Genomic DNA, 8,380 nt, shown 5'->3' on the forward strand with positions numbered 1-8,380 from the left:
TCCAGGACTGCTGGCTCCCAACCACTCGCCTGCCTGCCTGCCTGATTGCCCCTAACCACTTCTGCCTGCCAGCCTGATCACCCACTAACCACTCCCCTGCCAGCCTGATTGATGCCTAACTTCTCCCCTGCTGGCCCAATTGCCCCTAACTGCCCTCCCTTGCCAGTCTGGTTGCCCCTAACTATCCTCCCCTGCAGGCCTGGTCACCCCTAACTGTCCTCCTCTGTAGGCCTGGTCACCCCCAACTGCCCTCCTCTGCAAGCCTGGTCACCCCTAACTGCCCTCCCCTGCAGGCCTGGTTTCCCCAACTGTCCTCCCCTGCAGGCCTGGGTCCCTCCCAGCTGTACTCCCCTGCAGGCCTAATCACCCCCAACTGTCCCCCTCTGCTGTTCCAGTAACCCCCAACTGCCCTCCCCTGCTGGCCTGATCTCCCACAACTGCCCTCTCCTGCTGGTCTGATTGCCCACAACTGCCCTCCCCTGCTGTCCATCTTGTGGCGGCCATCTTGTGTCCACATGGGGGCAGCCATTTTTGACAACATGGGGGCAGCCATCTTGTGTTGGAGTGATGGTCAATTTGCATATTACTCTTTTATTAGATAGGATAATTTTCTCATAAGTGATTCAGGCACCCAGGACCCTATTTATGTGACTAAATTTTATATGACTTTTCAAAAGTATACTATCTTCCTTATTTTATTGTTGGAAACTGATATAACCATTGCTACATACTTTTATCTGTGTTTAAGATATGTATTTGTATATCCATCTATGTATATATTCAGGCATTACCAAGTTGGACTAGATTTTATGCTGATAGACCCAGTGTATATATTAAACTTTGTCATCCACATTTTATGTACATTTGTTTTCACAAGTCAAGGCTGTAGACATAGATTTAGTCCATAACATGCACAGTCATAAAACTTGTAGCTACTCATCTGTAAAAAAGAAGGAAATCTTATCATTTGCAACAGCATGGATGGACCTGGAGAGCATTATGCTAAGTGAGATAAGCCAGTCAAAGACAAGTACTATATGATTTCACTTATATGTGGACTCCAATGAACCAAATAAAGTAACAAACAAAATAGAAACAGACTCATAAAGAACAGACTGACAGCTGTCAGAGGGGAGGGAGGTTTCAGGGCTGGCTAAAAAAAAGTGAAGAGGACCTGGCCAGGTGCCTCAGTTGGTTGGAGCTCATCCCTATATCAAAAGGTTATAGGTTTGATTCCCTGGTTGGGAGCATATGGGGGACAACCAATAGCTGCACACCCTCTCTCTTTCTCTCTCCCTCTCTCTCTCTTTAAAAATCACTGAAAACCCTCAGGTGATGATTTAAAAAAAGGTAAAGATATTAAGAAAAAAATAGCCCTGGCTGGTATGACAAAGTTGGTTGAAGCATCATCCTGGGGTGCATGCAGGAGGCAACCCATCGATGTTTCTCTCTCTCTCTCTCTCTCTCTCTCTCCCTTTTTCTCTCTAAAAAAAAATCAATAAAACAACTACAAAAATCTCAGACACAGGCAACAGCATGGATTACCAGAGGGTAAGGGTGGTGGTGTGAGGAAGCAGAGGGTATAGGGGGATACGTAGGGATGGAAGGAGACTTGACTTGGGGTTGTGAACACAATACAATAAACTACAGATGATGTATTATAGAATCGTACACCTGAAACCTATATACTTTTATTAACCAATGTCACCCAATAAATTCAATAAGAAATAACCTTATTATACCTTAGAGGCCAATGGGTTTGCTGAAGAGCAGTACCTGCTACTTCCCTAAAAAACACCTCTTTTCACATAAATGGTTCCCATACTCAATAGATTTTTCTATTCTGTGTGATTTTCACAAGGGATTATGTTTAAATATCGTGGTAAGGAGGAAAATGTACTTTAAATTGTTCCCATTTTCTTCTCTACTAAATCTTGTCAGGAAGATGCCATTAAAGTCACCTATCAGATTGTTTCATTCAATGTCATCGCATGAGCTTTTTTAGAAACCTGAAATAAAAAGTAAACATTTGCAAAAAGGAAAAGAAAAAAAAAAGAAAAGAATGTCTTTCTTCAATCCAAGTATACTGTGCGTGTATACATATATATTTTTAAAATTATTTAGCTACTTTGATTTTAAAAGAAAATTTACAAATAGCTCTAACACTTTTAAAGAGATAACCTCTCCTAAAGATTATGAAACAGCTCATGATTGGTTCAGTCTCCTTATAAACATAAGATTGCTTTCACAACTCTATTATCAGGAGCTATAAATAACAGTCTAAAGCAGCTTATATTATTTAAAAATGTTTAAGGCAGTGATGGCGAACCTATGACACGTGTCAGCACTGACACGCGTAGCCATTTCTGATGACACGTGGTCGCTGAGGCGGCCGCATGCCGAGGATGAAACATTTGCTGCTCCTGAGGATGAAACATTTGCGAAATAATGTTTTTCCTCAAAGTGACACACTACCCGAGTATGCTCAGTTTTTTGGCGAAGTTTGACACACCAAGCTCAAAAGGGTGCCCATCACTGGTTTAAGGTATGCCTAGATGGTACCATTTTAGACCTGTTTTAATCTTGTGCATGTAAGGGTGGGGACACCAATCACTGCTCAGGAAATCTGTGCACATTCATACTGACCATCAAAGCCTCACTTATTGGCCTGACCAAGGTGTGAAAGGACAGCATTTCCTCCCTAAAGGTGTCAGGCAAGATTTAAATGAAGTTGTTCTGAATATGGCTTTTATGTTTTTCAAAAGAGAATCAGTTGAATAATGGCTAAAAAAAGGAGTGAAAAGGACAAATTATACACACTTTGAAAAGATTTGAAAATATTTTATTCATTCAAATCTGATTACTTGATAATTTTAATTTTTAGTGCAAAAAGGCCCCTGCCAATATTTCAAAATCAAAGTGAGTCTCTACTGTAGCTCAACAACACAGCCCAGATCATACTCTGCCCTTAGGTGACCATGTCCCAAATGTCTTTTATTTACCACAAGTGAAACTGCCAGGTGATAAGTGATTGTAAAAAAAAATCATATTTAGCTTTTTTATATTTTAAATAAAATGAACAATAAACATGCACTTCAATGGTTGAATAGGAGGTAGGTCAAAGTTAACATATAATTCAAAAATACATTATTTTTTAATTCTGGCTTCACAAACCTCTTTTCTTAAAAAGGGAAAGCTTAGTTTTTATACGAGTAAAGATCTTAGTAGTTGGTAAAGACATACCTCGTTGTTAAAAATCATTTGTGACAGAATGGCAATAAACAAATGATGCCATTATGTGGACAGCAATACAAATAATGTAAACTAAATTACTTAGGGGAAATATCACTTTAATTATCAAATGAGCAAAGGCAAATATAATTTTATTTGTTATTTGCATTTTACTTAATGACATCAAGGCTTTATTGTTTTCCTGTCACTTAAAAATAGCAAATGTAATCTATATTTCAGTTGTATATTGAGGAAAAAACTAATGTCTGATAGAGTAGAAAAACTCTTTTCCTAGCAAAAATAACTTTGGTAATTTTCTTTTTGCCTGACATAAATTAGCTAACTCCATTTCATTTTATAATAAATCATTTCCTCAATAGAACAACAGATTATAAAAACACGTTATTTTTATAATTATTACTTTTTGTCTGAGAATTTCATCAGTTATTTTGTAGTCTTGATACATATCAAAATTCCCAGTTTCCTGTAGCTAAACATTCCATGACAATGGAATGCAATCCTTTTAGATAATAGTATCTCTAAGGCAAATAATCTCACCAAATATCAAATTGTGGAGTCACAATCTGTGTTTTGTGAAGATTGAAACAAACATAGTAGCTTCTGAAGAATAAAGCATCCCTAGTGTTTTTGCAGAAAATCTCTAATAGTTGGTATGTAGCAACATTAAGGTCAAATTCTGAAAAGTCTGCAGTCCTTTTAAGCAGAGCATGGATCCTATAATCCTTTTAAGATTTAAATTAATAATGAAAGTTTAAAATATATTGTATAATAAAATTAATTCCAAGTTAGAGAAATGTTATGAAATTAGACCTATTACATGCAGAGATATGTATATATGTACATATATATAACTTGTATTAATCATGTATTTTTCTGAAATGTTCAATAATCAGTTCAGTTCTCTATAAATTAAACTATACTGACTTGTCTCACACCATACGTTCTTACATATTGCTAAAATTAACCAAAAGAATTTCAATCTGTTAAATTGCTTTAAAAACTATTAGTGAATGCTTCCATATAACAACTACTTAATATACTAACTCCCTATTGAATACCTAAATTAGATATGCTAAAACAGTAAAAACATTTGCTTTTTCTGAAAAACATTCTTGAGATATTTTAAGTTTATGAATTAGCTAACTTCAAATTCTATTTCAAACTTTTAAAGTCACAGAGCCAAAATAGGTATTTTGTCTGTTTTACACTGGTATTCAGCCAACCCTAAATCAGGGTTTCTTTCTTGACATTATATTCAAAGTTTATTTTTCAAATATAATAAATATCTTTTAAAATGTGGGTTATTTTTTTTATATCAGTGTATATACTGTGTGTGTGTGTGTATATGCCAGAACAAAATAGATTAATAAAAAAATGTTTATGGCATCATTGGCTAAAATAGCATCTTAAGGCATATATTACTGTTGTTCATAATTATTAAAGAAGGATCATCTTTATAAATTATCCTCATATGTATCTGATGCTTTCCCATTTTAAAGGAAAGTATAAAGATATTTCATTCTTAGTTTACAAGCAAAATTAATATGGGTATAGTCATGCTCTCTAAATTTAGCACTACAGTATTCTAATCATTTTTCAGAATTCATGCATCATAATTTAGTTTTTTGTGTTCATAAATAATACAGATAATATTTCCCTTTATTTTCAAATATTTAAGAAACTTCTAAAGTCAAGCCAATATGTTAAATATTATGTAAAGTTTTTAAAATTACACACTAATGTTCTTCTAAAGCCATGTTCACAATGTTTTAAAAAGAAAGTGATTTAAAAAAACAAAACTAAAAAAGCAAAGCAAACACTTAAATGCTGTTTGTGACAGAAAAGACTCATTATTTAAGTGGCTATAATGCGCATAATATCACTTATTCATGTGAACAAAAATATCTTCATTCAGATATCTCCTTATGTAGTAGTAGAGGCCCGATGCACGAAAATTCATGCAAGAGTAGGCCTTCCTTCCCCTGGCTGCTGGCACTGGCTTCCCTCCAGCATCCGGGACCCTGGCTTCCCTCCTCCGGCCACCAGCAGGCACCTGGGACCCAGGCTGGCTTCCCCTGGGCTGCCTGCAGGCACCCAGGACCCGGTTGGCTTCCCTTCGGCCCCAGCTTTGTCAGGAAGGACATCTGGAATGACCTCCGGAAGATGTCCAGTCTAATTAGCATATCACCCTTTTATTATTATAGATGCTAGAGCTGTGAGGCCCTAGTCTTCCTGTTACAGTCTTCTGGGTTCCCTACATGTATGTCCCCAGGGCCTTTTATAGGTCCCAAGCAAAGAATTCTGCTAAGTCAGTATTCCCTTTACCAATGGAACGGGCTAGTGATTTTAATAGGTAATACATATTTTCATAGTTAACATTCTCAGGCATGCCTTAGCTAATGCAAAATGCTGATGAGTTTCCAATCATGTGAAGTTAATTTCTGTAGAGAGCCTGGGGAATGACATCAGGTTTCATGAGGAAATCAGCTGAGAAATGAAAGACCAGTACATGAAAACTTTTTCTCAATTTAGCAATGCAATGGCCTTTGATGATCACTTAGAGCTCTGCTCATGCAAGAAAAGTAATATCCAGAAACCAAGTTATTAGTACTTTGAGTGGGATAAATCATTCAAAGGAAAGCAGTGTATAAGGTTATGGCACCTTCCAGTTCTAAGCTAGGGCCTCTCACCATTAATAATAACAATGATGATCTAATTAATAACATTGATAATTATCAGATATTGAAAAATTTTATTGAAAACAGATGTTTTTCTATTGTATGAATACTAGAGGCCCGGTGCACAAATTCGTACACAGGTGGGGTCTGGCTGGCATGACCTACCCCTGATCAGGGTGTTAGGGGCCGGGCTGGCCAGGCAATTGGGGCCTGGATCAGGCAGTGCGTGGCATAGCCACCGGTCCTTCTTGTCATTTGCCGTTCTGGTCACTGGGTTTTTATATATATAGATTCGTATCTTCCTTAAAATTACCATTATTTTTAAGAAAAGGATAATGATGCTCTTACATAATCCAGGGGGATGGATATAACTTCAACTTCAGGAATTAGAGTTATAAAGTTTCATCATTTTAGAAATTTAACATAATATAGTTTTTGAATTTTACAGATAATCATTTTTTAAGTTGTTAGAAGGTACTAATTAAAGCATATGAGTGTGTTTATGATGTCTCAATTTAATGATATCTAATCTAGGTTAGTGAATGAGAAGAAATTAAAATAAAATTTTGAGTCACAGGAAAATTTTTAAACCGGAAAACAAAATTGTTTTTAAACCAATATACTTTTACTTAATTTTAGTTTTAGATAGCGTCTATACTCATATAATTCTCTTGTGTTGAGGTTTAAATGTGTAAAACTTTGTAGCTAAATAACAATGGGATTTTACCATAAGTCCTTAGTAGAAAGTCTATCCTTTTAAAAATATTAACCTATGCAGCTAACTTGTCATAGTCTGGTGCAGCTAACTAAACTGCATAAAATGCGTAGATCTTCTTTGCTTATTATGTGAATTCCTCAGGGATGAATAAACTCTAAGCTCTAAATAATGCCAATTAACTTATCTCTGCCCAGTTCACTTACCAAGGAGTGTGATAGCTGAATCACATGGTAACAGTGTGTTCTGGTTGTAAGAAATCCCCAAACTGATATTTGTTTCCTTGTTGTTGAGTTTTTATTTTTTGATTTGTTTGTTTTTTATTGTTTAAAGTATTTCATATATCTCCTTTTTCCCCCATCAACCCCTCCCCGGCAACTCACACCCCCCAGGACAAGCCCCCACCTCCCCAGTGTCCATGTCCATTGGTTATGCTAATATGCATGCATACAAGTCATTTGGTTGATCTCTTATCCCTCTCTCCTCCCTTGTCTTCCCTTTGAGGTTTGACAGTCTGTTCAGCATTTCTCTGTCTATGGATCTATTTTTGTTCATCAGTTTATATTGTTAACTAGAGGCCCGGTGCATGAAATTTGTGCACGGGGGGGGGGGGGTGTCCCTCAGCCCAGCCTGCACCTTCTCCAATCTGGGACCCCTCGAGGGATGTCCGACTGCCCATTTAGACCCGGTAGGATCGGGCCTAAACGGGCAGTCAACATCCCTCTCACAATCCAGGACTGCTGGCTCCCAACTGCTTGCCTGCCTGCCTTCCTGATTACCCCTAACTGCTTTTGCCTGCCAGCCTGATCACCCCCTAATCACTCCCATGCCAGCTTGATTGATGTCTAACTGCTTCCCTGCCAGCCTGTTTGCTCCCAACTTCCCTCCTCTGCCAGCCTGGTCACCCCTAACTGCCCTCCCCTGCAGGGTTGATCGCCCCCAACTTCCCTCCCTTGCAGGCCTGGTGCCTCCCAACTGACCTCCCCTGCTTGCCTGATCACCCACAACTTCCCTTCCTTGCAGGCCTGTTCCCTCCCAACTGCCCTCTCCTGCTGGCCATCTTGTGGTGGCCATTTTGTGTCCACATGGGGGCAGCCATCTTGTGTGTTGGAGTGATGATCAATCTGCATATTACTCTTTTATTAGATAGGATTATATTTAAAAAATGAGTGAGATCATGTGATATTTATGTTTCTCTGACTGGATTATTTCACATAGCATCATGTTCTTCAGAGCCATTCATGCTGTTGCAAATGGTAAAAGTTCCTTCTTTTTTACCGCAGCTTAGTATTTCATTGTGTAGATGTACCACTATTTCTTAATCCACTCATCTGTTGATGGGCACTTAGGCTATTTCCAAATCTTAGCTCATGTAAATTGTGCTACTATGAACATAGAGGTGCATATATTCTTTCTGATAGGTGTTTCTGGTTTCTTGGGATACATTCCTAGAAGTGAGATTACTGGGTCAAATGAGTTCAATTTTTAAATTTTTGGGGAAACTTCATACTATTTTCCAGGGTGGCTGCACCAGTCTGCATTCCTACCAGCAGTGCAAGAGGGATCCTTTTTCTCCACATCCTCACCAGCACTTGTCGTGTGTTGATTTGTTGATGATAGCCATTCTGACAGGTGTGAGGTGGTACCTCATTGTTGTTTTGATTTGCATCTCTCAGATGATTACTGATATTGAGCATGTTTTCATATGTCTCTTGGCTTTCTGTAGGTCCTCTTT

Source organism: Eptesicus fuscus, chromosome 3 (assembly GCF_027574615.1).
Source record: "Eptesicus fuscus isolate TK198812 chromosome 3, DD_ASM_mEF_20220401, whole genome shotgun sequence".
Taxonomy (NCBI): Eukaryota; Metazoa; Chordata; class Mammalia; order Chiroptera; family Vespertilionidae; genus Eptesicus; species Eptesicus fuscus.